This window comes from Helianthus annuus, chromosome 8, assembly GCF_002127325.2.
Source record: "Helianthus annuus cultivar XRQ/B chromosome 8, HanXRQr2.0-SUNRISE, whole genome shotgun sequence".
NCBI classification, from domain to species: domain Eukaryota; kingdom Viridiplantae; phylum Streptophyta; class Magnoliopsida; order Asterales; family Asteraceae; genus Helianthus; species Helianthus annuus.
Genome location: NC_035440.2, coordinates 115,195,882 through 115,215,409, shown reverse-complemented (window position 1 = coordinate 115,215,409; position 19,528 = coordinate 115,195,882).

Sequence of the window (19,528 nt, the reverse complement as noted above, 5' to 3'; positions counted from 1 at the left end):
TGATACCCATGTATGGTATTTTGTTTCCCGAAGGATTCCAGCCTCAACCAACTTTCGTACTTCTTTTACTACTACTTCTCTTCGATCCGGAGCCATGCTACGTTTTACCTGGGCCACCGGCTTGATGCCTGGGAGTGTAGCTAACTGTGCTCCGCCTTATCCCGGGGTATCCCGGTCATGTCTGTCACACCCCTTTCTGCGGCGGAAGCACGAGGTGTGATCATGAAAAGTTCTCATTGCATACGAAAGGTAAGCATACTACATGCTCGTAAAAATAATTTCAAATACCAAACATTTCAAAATTTAAAAACATAAATTGGCGTTTACATCGTGAGAAGCATAAAACATTGTCTTAAAAAAGTTTACAACTTTATTTAAAGATAAACATAAGCGACATCCACAAGCATGAGTAGGACCGCGCGCACATCCACCTTTAGTTACCTGAAATACATGTGACTTTTGGAAGAAAAACGTCAACATAATGTTGGTGTGAAATCATGCAGTTTTTGTATTGAACGTTTGTATACTTTATATGAAAAACATGGTATGTATTTTTTCTAAATCACGTATTCATGTATAAATCAAGTATTTCTATATGTATCAAGTGTTAATGGGTCGCAAAGCCATTAACATGTGACACGACATAGGAAGTCACCAAACCATAGGCATTTTTCTGTAGTCGATTCAGGACTGAGACACAAAAACACTACTTGGTTCTAGTTGTCACCAAGAGTGGGGCTGCCCTGAAACCCATTAGATCTAACCTTTTGTTCTGCGGTCTAAGTATGTACACGATTAATGGTGCTTATGGCACCCTATTTGTGAAACGATTTCTCGTATCAATTCTTGGCACTAGTTTTCACCAAGAGTACTTCTTGTTTTAGTACACATCATACCATTTTGTAAATAATGAAGTATTTGTAACATGTATTTCACCCACAAAGTTATAAAACCAAAAACAGTTAAAGAAAAAGGGGGAGCATGAACTCACAACTTTGCGTTTCTTGCGTCGTAAACTTCACCGGATTTGCTTATAGTGCGTCGTGACCTAAATGTCTTTTATTATCGTTAGTCACTAGACTTTTATCGTACAAGCGCAAGTCACTATCTTTTGTATAAGTACTGTTGTGTTAAAAATATTTTATATTTTTAACTATGTACTTTACTTATATTATTTTCTCAAAAATTAACATAAGTATTTTGTATTTTGCACTTTGCACCCGAATTATGTATCTTTGTTCAAAACTTCATTTTATGTCCATATCTTGTCCAAGTTATTTATTCTATCAACTAATATATTTTCACAACTATATTTTTCTTGCATTGTCTAAGTATGTTGTATGTGTATTTTTGTGTTTTTACTTCTCATGAGTATTTAGTGTATTTTTCAAGTCCTAATACACTAGCACGTATAATACATACTACATATACTTAGCACAAAATTTGGTGATAAAATAATATATATATTTTTCCCAAAAATATACATATTTAATGTCAATTTTTAACCTTGACGAAATCATCGTTCCTTAACTCAAGAATTAGGGAAACCTTGGTAAATACCTTGGTATACATTTTTAGGGAATAAGTTCCTCAAAAGTTATATATTTTTCTAAGTGTCAAAATTTATAAAAATTTTGACAGAGTTTCCCCTAAAAATGGAGGTTTCCCATGTTTTCAAAACATGTGTTTATTTTCTTTTAAAATCATCATCAACAACAATCATCAACAATATACCCAAATTTTTCTATCTCATGAGCTTGAAAATTTATAAAAATGTGTAGTAACTTACGAGGGTATTTAGTAAGTCTTGTTACTCTTTAAAGTGTGTTTGTTCCTTTAAAAGCTTCATTTTTTAAGAATTTAGTTCTTTACAACTTGTGACAATATTTTCTAAAAATATCACTTCTTGTATTTTTCTTGTTACACATGTGTATTTTTACTTTATTAACCACTAAAAATAAGGTCTATTTGTTTAAGATCCAAGATTTAGTTCAACTTGTATTTTTAACTTGGTTCTTTTGAAAAACCGCTCATAGATCTTTAGATCTACAAGTTTATAACCTTATTTTTCAAAAAAACTTGTATTTACTCAAGTTTCAAGTTCATGGGTGGATGGTTTCATTATCCTTCAAGACTTTATCCTTTACATCTTGCTAGTTCATGTCTTTAAACATGATCTAGCAAGTCTAGGAGATGAACCATCTTACTTTTACTAACAAACAATATTCAATAATCATAACAACATAAGAACAATATGATTTCTCCATCAATATAACACTACTTCATCTTTTATCCATTCTTATTCCTTTATGTTCATAGACTTTATTTATGTTCTTTAGAGTTTTCTTAATAATTATCATTCTTTCATCTATTTACCATCAAGAACATGAAGAAGATGACGATTTAAGAAACTTACCACTAGCTTAAAGCTAGGGATGTTCAAGAGAAGAAAAAGAGTGGATAAAAGCAAACGGTTGAGGTTCTTCAACTTCCGAGTGCACCAAGCTTGTTTGTTGAACCTCTTGCACCTTTGTATGTATGGAGATTGCTTGAACAAGGGCTTGATGGTGGTTGTATGGTGTGTGGAGGTGGTGGCCGTGAGCTAGGGAAGGAGGAGAAGAGGAGTGTTTGTTTGATGTGTTTTGATGAGAGAAGATGGTGATCCAAAGTGTTTATTTATAAACCAAAGATCTTATAATCCATTATGTAAAATGTCTTATTATCCAACAACAACTTCAATTAAATAATCAAAAGAATAATGGGGGGTGTCCCACACCTTGTAACCGTATGGTGAGGGGGGGGTGTCTTGTTGGATTTCAATTGTTATTTACAAGTTTAGTTAGGAGGTTAAGTGTTAAGTTAGTGTGTTAAGGTGTATTGTTAATTATATGGCGTGTTAGGGTGTTCGGGGACCCTAACTAGCTCAGAAAAGTAAAAACAATGCTTCTAGCATTATTTTGGTGTTCCGGGTAATGCCCGGTTGTTCGGTTAGATACCGGTTCGTTAAAGTGCTAAATTGCACCGTTTAGTGTCTTTCAAGTGCCCTTTTGTAACCCAATTAATTCCCGACACTTAGGGAAGTATTCTGGATGATAAAACGAAATTTCTGCATGATACTTTGATGTTAAAAAGCTGTTTTGAGCTGAATTTATTAAAATCTTGCACTTAAAGTGCGTTTCGGGTGCTTTTTAGTGCTTATTTTAACTTCGGAATGTCTATATGTTAACCCTTGTATGTACTCTTGGGTTATAATGTGTTCTTGTCGTTGGACCTACTCCTGGGCCCTGATTCTAATGTCTGACCGCTTTCCGCAGTTCTGTTGACACATTGTGTCTTACCGGTGAGTTTACTAGTATTTTTGACGCAACGCTCTTGTTAATGCATAAAGCAATATTTGGTAGTATAAAACGTGCATGAATTCACTTGTATTGTATGAAATCAGATAATGTTGACACTAAAGCACATAATTGCAGTCATTAAATAATAATTAAAGTGTACGGAAATTACCGGTTTGGTGCCAGTTGTCACAGTCTCCCCCCGTTAAAAGAATTTCGTCCTGAAATTCCTTTATGTATATCTCAGCAAGCTTTCCAGTGCTATCCTTCTCTCGGATTGGTAGGAAATGCGCAGACTTCGTTTGCCGATCGACTATCACTCATATCATATCGTGCCCTCTAGGGGTCCTGGGTAATTTCGTTATGAAGTCCATCGAGATTTGCTCCCACTTCCACATGGGGATCTCTGGTTGTTGTAGTAGGCCAGACGGTTTCTGATATTCAGCCTTAACCTTAGCACAGGTTAGGCACTTTCCAACGTAGACAGCAACATCGCTTTTAAGTCTCGGCCGCCAATAGTATTCTTTTAAGTCTTGATACATCTTGTCCGATCCCGGATGGATCGAGTATCTCGATTTATGTGCTTCTTCAAGGATGACTTCTCGTATGCCACCATAGAGCGGAACCCAAATACGCTTCTTAAATTATAAGGCTCCCTCTTCATTTCGCACCATGTACTTTAATGCACCCCGGAGGTATTCAGCTTTATGGTTTTCCATCTTAAGGGCTTCTTGTTGTGTGTCACGAATACTGTTTTGGTCAAAAATCACACAAGGATAATGTAACCAAACTTTATGTAAACGGGGTATGATGCTTGGTTAGCTATGAAAGTAAAGGATCACTTCTGTGATAAAGATACAAAGACACAATGATTTATACGAGGAAAAAGCCCTTGATCAATGTATGATCTCCGGCATAAAAAACCTCGGGTGATGGCAACTACCGATCACCAACTTCAATATAATAAAAATGTAGTTACAACTTCGGATAGTAATGAGCTGAGTACAAGGATCACTGAGTGTCTAAGTGTTTGAGAGTTGTGTCGTAGGTTGTGTGTGTTCTTCCGAATGAGGAAGATGGGTATTTATACATGTGTAGGTAACTTATTTTAGGTAGATAGACCACTAATCAGCTCATTACCCCTTTAGAAATAAAGATAATCTAGCCTAAATTGCTGCCCATTAATCAAGCTAAGTTTCCATATCCGGTACAACGTCTATCTCCAATTTAGCTCTTGCCATATCTGTGAAAACGCGTCCCTGGATCATGATGTGTAGGGCATATCCTGCTAGGTGTTCCTGCAAAACAATTTTGTAACAAGTTGAAGTGACCGTTAGTGTAAGGATCACCATATCGTCCCATGATCCTGATCCTGAAGTCTGGCTGAGGATCACTATCTGCCAAAGAAACAAGGATCACTGGTCAGGATCACGTATAAGGATCATTTATAGTAAAATCCAGCCCCAACAATTGCCCCCAAAATATAAGGAGTTAAATGTAAATAGATGAGTTATATTTTGTTTTGAGCTTATCTCTAACGGACGATTCCGATTTACTAGCCGTTGCACATGGACTAGCCGTTATGATCTTTACGTCACTGATGTGACAATCCCTGCGAATCATCATTATAAATAGGAGATAGGGTTAGGATCATTTTGCATTTAAATTCGAAGTATCTCCCTTTATAATCGTCACCGAAGGCTTGATCAGGTATCATCTTCTTCTTTTTCTTCTTTGCCCTGTTCTTTCTTGCTTTTACCCTGTTTTCGTCTCGAATATGCTTCTTCGGAATTCACCGCACAAAGGCTCTAAGAAGGATAGTCCCTTGAAAAGCCAGGGGATTATCAAAGATTCTCCTATGGAGAGATGCTGTTTTACCGATATCCAAATAGACAAGCTTCGCCATTGCTTTCCGGCGAACGTTGTTTTTAAGTCTTTTGATCCTACTGCTTTGAGTGATTTTGTTTCGGACACTTGGGTGGCCTTTCCTGCTACTCCTTTCCTCATCGGGTATTCATATCCTTTTCCGACATTTACCCAATCTTTCTTTTCTCTTACCGGCATCTCATTTATCCAAGCTATGCCGATGATCTGGAGGGTTCTATATACCTTTGAGAGGATCATCGAGCAAGAAGGGATTGATTTGGGGATGTCAGAGTTAGCTGAGCTCTATGATCTCACCACCTTCGGTTCTCACCGGTACTTGTTGAAACGGAAATCTGGGGAGGATCACCCTATCTTCAAAGTTACCAAGAATGATAAAAACTGGAAACGTCGGTTTTTCTTTGTTAAGAGGGATTCCATCCCGGATGGGAAGGATCCGCCCGAGGAATGGGCCACTCATGGTAGGGTAGAGGATCCTTGAAGGATCACTATCAGTCCTGTCTCGTATGATGAGGATCACTGATGTCTTTTCTTTATTGTTTTTCTATGCAGCTATCTCCGTTGCTCATCTGAAGTTAACCCCTGCTGCGAAAGAGAGAGTGTTAGCTTTTAAAAAGCTTGATCCTGAAGTTAGGAGCTTCCAAGTCATTATCCAAGATTCTCAAGAGATATCCTCTGCATCTGCCACGATGTCAAGTAAGTATCCTCATAGAAAGTTAGTTTTATGTAAAAATATTTAATTTTAGAAGGGAACTTATCTTGTTTTTTGAATTGTGTAGGTGCTGGAAAATCTGCCAGGTACGTTAAATCTGCCTCCAAGTTTGGGATTAGTGACCTTGCCAATGTCACCTCCTCAAAGAAGAAAGCTTCTGCTGCCAGCCCTTCAGTCTCAGCTCCTAAAGCGTCCATTCGGGGTAAGGGAAAAAAGAGGAAAGCCTCTGATGAACTCCAAGGATTCCCTCTCCTTCGTCAGCAATTTCTTGACTATGTGAACGAGGTGAGGATCACTGCCCCTGTTGGTTATCTAGTATCTTTCGATGATCACCTGATTCCGAGCTTGTCTTTGTTTCTTTTGTTTGCAGAAACTTGCTGAGATTGAAACTTATCTTGGCAATGTTGAGGACCAGGAGAGCCAGATTGCCGATCTTCAGCAAATGGGTGTGTTGAAGGATCTCAAGATAGCGGATCTTGAGAAGGAACTCCAGGCTACCAAGGATGAAGCTGCTCAGAGGCTGATTGACATGGATAACGAGAAGCAGGAGATCATCCAGGATGCCAAGGTCTCTGCCGCAACTGCTATGTACAAGATACAACTACAAATGGCTGCGGAGGCTCAGGATCCTGCCTTTGACAAGAGCTCATGGGACGTGGAGGGTTGGAAGGCAAGGTTGGCGGACCTGGAGGATGAGGATGAGACTGAGGAGATCCCCATGCTGGAAGGCGGTGATGCTGATAAGGATCAGGGTGGAGAAGCTGGTGGTGATGGAGCAGTGAAGAAGTAAGCTGCATGATTGGGCGATGATGGATATTGTTGACTAGGCCGGAGCCCAATTTTTTAGGATTGGTAGTGGTCTTTTGTGGTTGTTGATGTTTGAAACAATTATGGTTTGTAATCTCTGGACAATAGTTTCTTAGGGTTAAGGATCCTGGATCCTTTGAACAATAGGTAGGATTACACATGGTGGAGGGATGAAGCCGTTGTGATCCTGCCGCCTTTTAATTTCCCTGCAATACTTTTGAACCTATTATCATGGACACCCTTTACCTACCCCAGCGGACGGGCCACGTATTGCTGGTAGAAGCTTTGGGTAGGTAATTTTGACAACTTTTTGAAAGGGTTAAAGATCCTTTTGTTTAATAAATAAAATCTTAAACTTTTGTCGCTTATCTTGTGTTATTATCCTTTTTGATTTTCAATTGTTTTGACACATGTTTGTTTGAAAAGTTGAGCAAATTATGTTTAAGAAATTTAGGATATGATCCTGGATCAAATATCCTATAATCGAAAGTTTTCAAGATAGTTTATTTTAAGGATCATAGGTTCAGTTGCCAAGGTCTAAAGGTTATTCAAATGAATAATGAAATTAAAAGTAGTTAAGGATCATACCTGAGGATCCAAGTTAGGATCCTAACCTTTAATCGGAATTACCATAGGTAAAACTTTAATGGATAATAAGGATTAAGGATCCTTAATTGTTTAACTTCGAAAACCTGAAAAAATGGAATACAACTTGGGACTAAGCCAATATAAAGGATAAGTTAGTAACTGGGGACAAGCCCAAAGGATAACTGAGAATGATCCCAGAGGATCACTGGGGACGAGCCCAAAGGATAACTGGGGATGATCCCGGAGGATCACTGGGGACAAGCCCATAGGACAACTGAGGATGATCCCGGAGGATCACTGGGGACAAGCCCATAGGATAACTGGGGACAAGCCCAAAGGATCGTATGCAAACTGGAGTATGGCCCTTTCTGGCAACTATCCAAACTTAGTGACATGAAAATGTCAAAACCTTAGCTAACGTGAAAACGTTAGAAACCTTAGGAACGGATGTATGGTGCGTCCACCATTATACGTAGGATCCTGGGTATAGCCAGTACGATGAGGTCGCCAGCCCCGAAAGTGGGTACTGATCCCAAGGACGTGAACTATATCAGGATCATCGTGCGCTGCTGTCGGAAACTGGGGATAATCCCAAGGATAACTGGGGTTGGACCCAAGGATCTGTGGTGCTTTTGAAGATCTTTGATGATATGCTGAAGATACCTGAACTTATCATAACTCAAATGGTTTGTGAGTAGGGGATGAAGGATACATGATCCTTATCCTTAAAAAATAAGAAAATGCAATAGTTTTAGGATAAGCATATTACCTGAGTAAGGATCACCGATATCTCCAGGATCCTTCAAGGATACTTCAATGTAAGGATCACATGCAGGAAGGATCATGTTCACATGAAATATTTCTTTAAGTGAACAGCATTCCAGGCTCTTGGTAACAAGTTTCCTTCCATGGTTAGCAACCTGTATGCCCCCTTTCCTGCTTCAGCTTCAATCAAGTAGGGACCTTCCCATTTTGGTGCTAGCTTCCCGTCAGCAGGATTGATGGTATTTTGAAATGCTTTTCTCAACACCATATCTCCGACTTGGAACTTCCTTATCCTGACATTCTTGTTGTAGGCACCAGCCATCCTTTGTTGGTAGCTTGCCATCCTTATCCTAGCTAGATCCCTGTTTTCCTCAATAGTATCCAAATCCTGAGCTAGGATCGTAGCATTTTCTTCAGGATCACGAGCACTTGTTCTAGCAGTTGGGATCACCATCTCTGTTGGGATCACTGCTTCTGCCCCAAATACTAAAGAGAAGGGTGTCTGACCGGTGGCATTTTTGGGAGTTGTCCTATCAGCCCATAGCACATAAGGTAATTCTTCTGCCCATTTCCCTTTCTTGGATCCTAGCTTCTTCTTCAGATTGTTGATGATGATCTTGTTGGATGATTCTGCTTGACCATTGGCTTGTGGGTGAACTGGTGTTGATGTGATCATCTTGATTCCCCAACTGTCACAAAAGTTAGTGGTTCTCCTTCCAATGAATTGAGAACCATTATCACATACAATTTCAGAGGGAATGCCAAATCTGGTTATAATGTTTCTTTTGATAAAGGATATAACTTCCTTCTCTCTGACTTGAGCAAAGGCTTCAGCTTCTATCCACTTGGAGAAATAGTCAGTCATGGCGAGCATAAATACTTTTCCACCAGGTGCTTTAGGAAGCTTGCCAACTATATCCATTCCCCATCTCATGAATGGCCAAGAGGATGGTATTGGGTGTAAGAATTCAGCTGGTTGATGAAGGATATTGCTATGTCTTTGGCAAGGATCACACTTTTTAGCATATTCTACAGCATCCCTTTTCATGGTTGGCCAGTAGTATCCTGTTCTAAGGATCCTTGAGAATAATGCCCTGCCCCCAGTGTGGTTTCCACAATCTCCTTCGTGGAAGTCTCTCAATACTTCTTCTATTTCAGGATCTTCAATACATCTTAAATATGGTCCTGCAAGGGATCGTTTATATAGCACATTATTTAAGATTGCAAATTGAGATACCTTAATCCTGAAAGCTCTAGGATTTTCTCCCGTTGGAATCTCCCCATGTTGCAAGTATCTCATGATCGGTGAGATCCATGATCCTGAATAAGATCGAGCTTCTTCACTAGGGATTATTGCAGTATCCTCTTCTATTTCCATGGCTACTTGATTTTCGATAGCAGGAGCCAGGATATGGATGATAGGGATACTTATATCTTCTGGAATTTTTAAGGATGATCCTAGGTTGGCCAATGCATCAGCTTCCGTGTTATCCTCCCTTGGTACCTGTGTTAAGCTAAAAGAAACAAAAGAGAGTGCCAATTCTTTGACTATCTCTAAATATTTGGTTAGTTTTTCACCTTTAACAGCATAGGATCCGTTAAAGTGATTAGTGATCAATAATGAATCTACATATACGTTAAGATACTTTACCCCCATATCCTTAGCGATTTGTAAGCCAGCAATTAGGGCTTCATACTCAGCCTCATTGTTAGTTGCTTGGAACTCACAGGCTATGGAGTGGGGTATTATGTCCCCCTGTGGCGATTTTAGGAGGATCCCTAGCCCTGTGCCTTTGATGTTTGAGGATCCGTCAGTGTGTAGGATCCAAGGATCCTTGGTCTCATCCAGCTGCTGGACCTCCAATTCTGCTTCCTTTTGTAGATCACTACTGAAATCAGCCACAAAGTCAGCTAGTGCTTGAGATTTAATGGCTGTTCTTGGTTCGTATCTTATATCATGGGCACTAAGCTTCACTGCCCACTTAGCCATTCTCCCTGACATATCCGGTTTCCTGAGGACATTCTTAATTGGAAAATTAGTTTTGACAATAATAGTATGGGTTTCAAAATAATGCCTTAACTTCGTGGATGCCATGATTAATGCAAGGATGAGTTTTTCGAGGTGTGAGTACCTGGATTCGGCATCAAGTAGACTTTTACTTACATAGTAGATAGGATATTGTGTACCTTCGTGATCCTTAACAAGGACAGCACTTACAGCGGTTGAGGATACCGCCAGATATAAGGATAACACATCTCCTTTTTCCGGTTTTGCTAATGCTGGTGCTGAGGACATATATTCTTTTAGGGCTTGTAAAGCATTCTCATGCTTCTCAGTCCATTCGAACTTCTTATTCTTCCTTAGGATATCGTAGAATTCTTTGCACTTTTCTGAGGATTTCGATATGAACCTGTTCAAAGCTGCTATCCTGCCTGTTAGTCTTTGAACATCCTTGGCGTTGGCAGGAGATTTGATATTTATTAATGCTTTGATTTGTTCCGGGCTTGCTTCAATGCCCCTCTGGGTTACCATGTATCCTAAGAACTTTCCTGCCTTAACACCAAAATGGCATTTTGAAGGATTAAGTTTCATGTTGTAACTATCAAGGATATCGAGTGCTTCTTCCAAGTCCCTTAGGTGATCCTCAGCTTTCTTTGACTTGACCACCATATCATCTATGTACACCTCCATAGTTTTTCCAATTTGATCTTTGAACATCATATTTACCAGCCTTTGATATGTTGCACCTGCATTTCTTAGTCCAAAAGGCATGGCAATATAACAATATAAACCGGTTGGGGTCATAAAGGCTGTATCCTCTTGGTCAGATGGTTCCATCTGGATTTGTTGGAATCCAGATGATGCATCCATAAAAGTTAACAGTTCATGCCCCGCTGTTGCATCCACCATGGAGTCAATGTGGGGTAATGGGAAAGGATCCTTGGGACATGCCTTATTCAAATAAGTGAAATCGACACATACCCTCCACTTTCCGTTTTTCTTTTGGACAACAACCACATTGGCTAACCATTTAGGATACTTTACCTCTCTGATCATACCTGCTCGAAGTAGTCTCTCTACTTCTTCTTGGATAATGGCATTCCTTTCTGGTGCAAACTTCCTCCTTTTTTGATGGATTGGCTTGATAGACCTGTCAATGCCAAGTTTGTGAGTAATAATATCCTTAGATATACCTGTCATATCTTCATGTTTCCAAGCAAAGGTAGATTTTCTTCTTTTGAGGAAGGATATCATGTCTTCTTTCATCTTGCCAAGGATCCCTGATCCGATATAGATTTTCGATTCAGGATCACTAGGATCCAAGAGGATTTCATCTACATCTTGTTCCCTTGCCTCCAAGACGTTCCTCGGAGGATACTGTAATTGCTATTGCTCCCTTGGCCTCGAGGTTGGCTTCATGGATGAGGTATAGCAATCCTTAGCTTCTTGCTGGTCACTGTCGATCTTGATTATCCCCCATGGGCTAGGGAGCTTCACACATTGATGGTAGGTAGATGGAACTGCTTTCATGTCATGTATCCAAGGCCTGCCAAGGATAACGTTGCAACAAGATAAACAGTCAATAACACAAAATTTTTGGTAATTATGTAATCCTTCCACGTAGATTGGGAGTTTGATGTCCCCCAGAGTCTTCTTCGTTTCTCCACTGAATCCCACAAGCACGGAGGATCTTGGTGTGATGTCTGATTCTGGGATTCCCATCTTCTTCAAGACATCAAGCTGGATAATGTTCACTGAGCTCCCTCCGTCAATAAGGATCCTGCGGACAAAATGGTTAGAGATAAAGAGAGTGATAACTAAGCTATCATGGTGAGGATCCTGAACATTAATGCGATCATCCTCATCAAATGTTATCATCTTTCCTTCTGAGACGCTTGAGGTTCTAATAGGCCTTTCTCCATTATCCATTTTTGATTCTTTTGCATGTCTTTTGGCCGCTGAGAAGGATGTTCCACAAATGTCTGATCCTCCGGATATGAAGTTAATCACTTGTGCGTTTGCCGGAGGTGCTGGAGCCTTTTCAGGGATCCTTTCAGGATCCTGGGTCCTTTGCTTTTTTCTTCCCAACAATTCCTTTAGATGCCCCTTGCTTAGCAGGTATCCAATTTCTTTTCTTAAGGCTATGCAATCTTCAGTTAGATGCCCGAAATCCTCATGGTATGCACACCATTTGGACTTGTCTTTAGTCCCGGATGGTTTGTCATTCTTCCTGGGCCACCTAGCTTTTTCACCTAGATTCTGCATTGCAAGGATTAGTTCATGATTATCAACGGAAAAACAATATTCTGAGATTGGAGGATATTCTTCATCATCCTCTTCTTGGTCAACAGCATGCACATTCTTGTTCTCATTCCTCTGGTAGGATTTGAACTTGTTGCTTTTGAAGGAGGATCCTTGCTTCTCCGGTTTTGAGGATCCCGCTTGTCTCTCCTGGATCCTCTTGTCATCCTCTAGCCGGATAAACCTGAGTGCTCGAGTTCTTACTTCATCTAAGTTCCTGCAAGGTGTCATAACAAGATCATCATAGAATAATGAATCCTTAAGAAGTCCCATTTTGAAGGCTTCAACAGCCGTAGCCATATCCAAGTTGGGAATATCCAAGGATTCTTTACTAAATTTAGTTATATAATCTCTTAATGATTCGTTATGATTTTGAGTTATCCTGTACAAATCACTAGTTAATTTTTCAAATTTTCTACTACAAGAGAATTGGTTATTAAATAAATTAACTAAATTAGCAAATGAAGTAATAGAGTAAGGGGGAAGACTTAGCAGCCACTTAAGAGCTGATCCAGTTAGAGTGGAACCAAATCCTTTACATAGGCATGCTTCCTTCAACTTTTCTGGGATAGGATTGATTTCCATCCTTTCCCTGTATTGTGCTATATGCTCCTCTGGATCCGTTGTGCCATCATACAGCTTCATGGTAGGGATATGGAACCTTTTGGGCACCTCTGCATCACAAATTGGTGGTGCAAAGCGTGATACCTTGTGGCTTCCATCTGCAATCTCTGGGATAGGCTTGACTACCCCTGGAACACTTGAGATCATGTCCTTTAGTTTCTGTAATTCCCTGGCCATAGCGTGATTGGTACCTGTATCCTGCATGTTAGTGATAGGATAATTATTTAAAGTGTTACCTCCCATTGGGTTCAAGTTAGGGAATCCATATTGCTGGGATTCTGGAACAACGGAGGGACCAGTGGAAGCAATGGTCTGCATTGGAATGAAGTCCCCTTGATGGACATCTAAACTCCCTGTTTGCAAACTTTTTAGGGATCCTGGCATCTGTAAGGATCCTGGTATCTGGGATGATCCTGGAACGAAGGAGGATCCTTGAACCTGGGATGATCCTGGAATAAAGGAGGATCCTTGGCCCTGGAATGATCCTGGGATAAAGTAGGATCCTTGAAACTGCTGTGCCCCCGGATAGGCTCCCGGATTCATGAAGGATCCCATATACTGAGGATAGGATCCTGCTGGCTGAAAATACGAGCCCGATGTCTGAGTCATTGCTGCTGACTTGAGATGTGATCCTCTCGTCTCCCCTGTGATCTGTACGTCTGGGATCCCTGATGGCTGAGAGGTGACCATTGGAGTCTCAAAACTCAAGGATTTTGGCATCAGTGGGGAATGATCCTCTGCCGCTTTCTTTTGTCTTTTGAGATCTCCAATCTCCCTGAGGATCCTGTCATTAGTTTCATCCTGCCGCTGCATACGATCCTTCATCTGCAAAATTAAAGCAAACACATCACTAGTACTGGGAATAGAAGAATTCATAGCAGAAGAAGATGGAGGTTTAGAGAAAGAAGGGGTTGGTCTCTTCTCAGCATTTCTCTGGGATCCTGCCGGTGGAGGAGGTAGAGTGGTTTGTGCTGAGGTGACTGCAGACATTGCCGTGGAGGTGTTCTTCAATGATGAAGCCATGTAACTCTTTGAAATGATTTCGAACAAAAGATTTTCTTATGAATGAAGCACCAATTGCCCCACGGTGGGCGCCAAACTGTTTTGGTCAAAAATCACACAAGGATAATGTAACCAAACTTTATGTAAACGGGGTATGATGCTTGGTTAGCTATGAAAGTAAAGGATCACTTCTGTGATAAAGATACAAAGACACAATGATTTATACGAGGAAAAAGCCCTTGATCAATGTATGATCTCCGGCATAAAAAACCTCGGGTGATGGCAACTACCGATCACCAACTTCAATATAATAAAAATGTAGTTACAACTTCGGATAGTAATGAGCTGAGTACAAGGATCACTGAGTGTCTAAGTGTTTGAGAGTTGTGTCGTAGGTTGTGTGTGTTCTTCCGAATGAGGAAGATGGGTATTTATACATGTGTAGGTAACTTATTTTAGGTAGATAGACCACTAATCAGCTCATTACCCCTTTAGAAATAAAGATAATCTAGCCTAAATTGCTGCCCATTAATCAAGCTAAGTTTCCATATCCGGTACAACGTCTATCTCCAATTTAGCTCTTGCCATATCTGTGAAAACGCGTCCCTGGATCATGATGTGTAGGGCATATCCTGCTAGGTGTTCCTGCAAAACAATTTTGTAACAAGTTGAAGTGACCGTTAGTGTAAGGATCACCATATCGTCCCATGATCCTGATCCTGAAGTCTGGCTGAGGATCACTATCTGCCAAAGAAACAAGGATCACTGGTCAGGATCACGTATAAGGATCATTTATAGTAAAATCCAGCCCCAACAAATACGTGAAGTGAGGTTCGTTCGAATAGTCATTTCCAATGCTCGAACCCTTAGGGTCTTAACCCTTTCTTTTCGACTTAAAGCGTCTGCTACAACGTTTGCCCTTCCAGGATGGTACTTAATCTCACAGTCGTAATCGTTTAGCAACTCGACCCATTGTCGCTGGCGCATGTTCAATTCCTTCTAATCAAGTATGTGCTGTAGACTTTTGTGATCTGTGAGGATTGTACATCGAGTACCATACAGATAGTGTCGCCAGATCTTCAAGGCGAACACCACCGCACCCAGTTCCAGGTCGTGCGTGGTGTAGTTCCTTTCATGTACTTTCAATTGTCTTGAAGCGTAAGCGATGACTTTCTGGCGTTGCATGAGCACGCAACCCAAACCTTGTCGTGAAGCGTCGCAGTATACCACGAAGTCTTCTGTGCCTTCGGGTAATGATAGTATTGGTGCATCTCATAGCTTGTTCTTGAGTAGTTGGAAGGCTTCTTCCTGCTTGTCACCCCAGTCGTACTTCTTGTCTTTTTGCGTAAGGGTTGTTAGCGGTTGAGCTATTTTTGAGAAATTCTCAATAAACCGTCTATAATAGCCCGCTAAGCCCAAAAATTGTCGAACTTCAGTTGGGGTTTTGGGGGCTTCACAATTCTTTATGGCTTCAATCTTGGATGGGTCTACGTGAATGCCCTTCTCATTCACAACGTGACCAAGAAATTGAACTTCGCGAATCCAGAATTCGCACTTGGAGAATTTTACATAGAGTTTCTCTTTCTTCAGTAGTTCCAGTATGGTTCTGAGGTGTTGCTCGTGCTCTTCTTTCGTCCGTGAGTAGATCAGGATATCATCGATAAATACAATCACGAATTTATCGAGATATGGTTTGCATACGCGGTTCATCAGATCCATAAAGACTGCTGGCGCGTTCGTCAGTCCGAATGGCATCACAAGAAACTCGTAATGCCCATAGCGTGTTCTGAATGCAGTCTTTGGTACGCTTTCTTCTTGTATCCTTAACTGATGGTATCCAGATCGAAGGTCGATCTTGGAATAGTAGCTTGACCCTTGCAATTGATCAAATAAGTCATCTATCCTCGGTAGTGGGTACCGATTCTTGATAGTGAGCTTGTTCAGTTCTCTGTAATCGATGCACATCCGCAGAGTTCCATCCTTTTTCTTCACGAACAATACTGGAGCTCCCCAGGGCGAGAAGCTTGGCCTTATGAATCCTTTATCCAACAACTCCTGGAGTTGTGTAGATAATATTTGCATCTCGGATGGTGCAAGACGATAGGGTGCCTTGGCTACAGGAGCGGCTCCTGGAACCAAATCTATTCGGAATTCGACTTGTCGTTGTGGAGGTAGTCCTGGTAGATCTTCGGGAAAAACATCAGGAAATTCCTTACCACAGGAATGTCTTCGAGTTTCGGCTCCTCAGCCTTCTTGTCTACAACATGTGCCAGGAAAGCAACACATCCTTTCCTTAAGCACTGCTGCGCCTTCATGCAGCTGATGATTCTTAGAGGCGCATCTTGTTTTTCTCCATGGACGATGATAGTTTCATCATTCGCCATAGGGATGCGAATGATTTTCTCATGATAAATGACTTCAGCTTTGTTCTTGGATAGCTAGTCCATTCCGACCACTACATCGAAGCTAACCAATTGAATATGTAAGAGGTCGATGCTAAATCTTTGTTCACCAAGTTCTAGTGTGCAGCCTCTAACAACTTCGCCCGATTCAACAAGTTTACCATTGGTTAGCTCTATAGAATAAGGAATATCTAACCTACTAGATTCTATTCCAAGCATGCATTTAAATTCCACAGACATGAAGCTATAGTCGGCACCAGTGTCAAATAATATGGATGCAAAGTGATTATTTACGAGAAACGTACCGGTGACCACATTAGGGTCCTCGCGCGCGTTCCTTGCTCCAATCACAAATGCTCGATCCTGAGCATTGTTTTTCTTTGGGCAGTCTTTCATGAAATGCTCATTGCTTCCACAACTGAAGCATCCTTGGTTTCGCCCAACTTCATTTCCATTCCGGTTACCTTCGCCATTTCCATTTCCCCCATTGTTTCCAGCACCAGTGCGGTTTCCATTTCCGTTCCTATTTCCCTTACCCCAACAGTCTTCAGTGCGGTGACCCAATTTTCCACACTTGTCGCACTTTAGAACGCGACAAGCTCCTTCGTGATGACGCTTGAACCGATTGCATTTGGGCAGGGTGCCCAAGTATCCCTTAGCCGGAGCGTCATTCATGGCTGCAAGCGATTTCGCCTCCTGAGGCGGGTTGGGGTCACGTTTCTTGTTGGAACCCTTGTGGTTACGAGTTGCTTCAATCAGGTTTGCATGTTTCCTTTTCTTGTCACCGGACGACTCAGCATGTGTCTCGGTATTTTCTGTTGGGTTCAGTGATAGCTTCTTCATACGAACACAATCTTCAGTAAGGCTGACAACCAGAGTTACAGCCTCGGTGATTGTTTGAGGTTTGGCTGAAGTTGCCATGCCGCGAAACTCTGGGGCCAGTCCCCAAATATAGCGTTCAACGCGCTTAAATTCCGGAGTCACCATGTAGGGAATCACCCTAGACAAATCATGGAACCTTCGAGTATACCCAGTGATGTCAGCACCTACCACAGTCAAGTGCCAGAACTCCGTCTCCAACCTTTGGAGTTCGGCACGGGAGCAGTACTTCTCTCTCATTTTCTCTTTCAATTCATCCCAAGTCATGCCATATGCGGCATCATCACCCAAAGTTTGAACTTGCAAATTCCACCATGTCAGAGCTTCATCGACAAACAGCCCAATAGCAAAAGTGACTTGTTGATCCGCGGTACACTTGCTCATGCGGATAGTAGCTTTAGTCTTCTCCGTCCAGCGTACAAACGCTACCGCACCTCCTGTGCCGTCGTAGTTCATTGGTTTGCAGTCGAGGAACTGCTTGAAGGTGCAGCCTGAAATTGATCCAACCAACTCACATGTGAGCAATCGAATAAATAATGAAACAAGGACCGTTCATAAATTTCTCCATGCTTAACAAATTGTCTTAAGGTTACCTTGAGCTGCGTTTCCTCCGGACGAATCTCCATTCCCGTTGCGCCTAGCATTGCTCGGTCCTCCACTGTCTTAAGTACGGTTCGCCTCGTACTGGGCGATAGCCGCAGAGATCCTTTCTTCCAGTAGGGCGTTCAGCTCTTCAGCATTTCTTGGTAGTGGGGGAGGAGGAGGTTGATCACGAGCGTTCACAGCTTTCCTGGGTGCCATGTTCTGACAGAACATAACACAACAGGGTTAGACATTTGTTTGATATCCTCATAATAGTAGTATATATATACGTATGCATATACCACATAAATGACATCAAATAATTATTACTCTAGCAGTGTATTTAGTAGGCTGAAAGGGGTATTCACGTTTGACCTTTATTTTTCACTGGGGGAATCTATACGCGACAAGACTTGCTGTGGTTTATGTGCACTGAATTCCATAATTATGTATGCATCCATAATTACGTAACTCCTTGCACAGTCCGCACAATTCGTTTCATCCTGGTATCTCTTCCTTTAGTTAGGCCATTGTTTTCAGGTAAAGTCATGTATACTAGTGATATCTTACTTCTAGTACATGTATATGCTAATTATCACACATAATTGCAAGTAATTTCTTAGTTAAAGACAAGTGTTACTCCTGTGCACCCTAAGTATCGTAGTGCCTCTTCTTGACTCATGTAAACAGTTTCAGGTAGTGGATGTCGCGGGAAGTTTTATGCAAGGAAAACTCTTTGAAAAATTGTTTTCGTGAAGGATCCTAGAGATTGTAGACTAGACTCGAGAAGGAATCCTGGTTCACTACAATCGCAGCTCTGATACTAATCTGTCACACCCCTTTCTGCGGCGGAAGCACGAGGTGTGATCATGAAAGGTTCTCATTGCATACGAAAGGTAAACATACTACATGCTCGTAAAAATAACTTCAAATACCAAACATTTCAAAATTTAAAAACATAGATTAGCGTTTACATCACGAGAAGCATAAAACATTGTCTTAAAAAGTTTACAACTTTATTTAAAGATAAACATAAGCGACATCCACAAGCATGAGTAGGACCGCGTGCACATCCACCTTTAGTTACCTGAAATACATGTGAGTTTTGGAAGAAAAACGTCAACATAATGTTGGTGTGAATTCATGCAGTTTTTGTATTGAACGTTTGTATACTTTGTATGAAAAACATGGTATGTATTTTGTTTAAATCACGTATTCATGTATAAATCAAGTATTTCTATATGTATCAAGTGTTAATGGGTTGCAAAGCCATTAACATGTGACACGACATAGGAAGTCACCAAACCATAGGCATTTTTCTGTAGTCGATTCACGACTAAGATACAAAAACACTACTTGGTTCTAGTTGTCACCAAGAGTGGGGCTGCCCTGAAACCCATTAGATCTAACCTTTTGTTCTGTGGTCTAAGTATGTACACGATTAATGGTGCTTATGGTACCCTATTTGTGACACGATTTCTCGTATCAATTCTTGGCACTAGTTTTCACCAAGAGTACTTCTTGTTTTAGTACACATCATACCATTTTGTAAATAATGAAGTATTTGTAACATGTATTTCACCCCCGAAGTTATAAAACCGAAAACAGTTAAAGAAAAAGGGGGAGCATGAACTCACAACTTTGC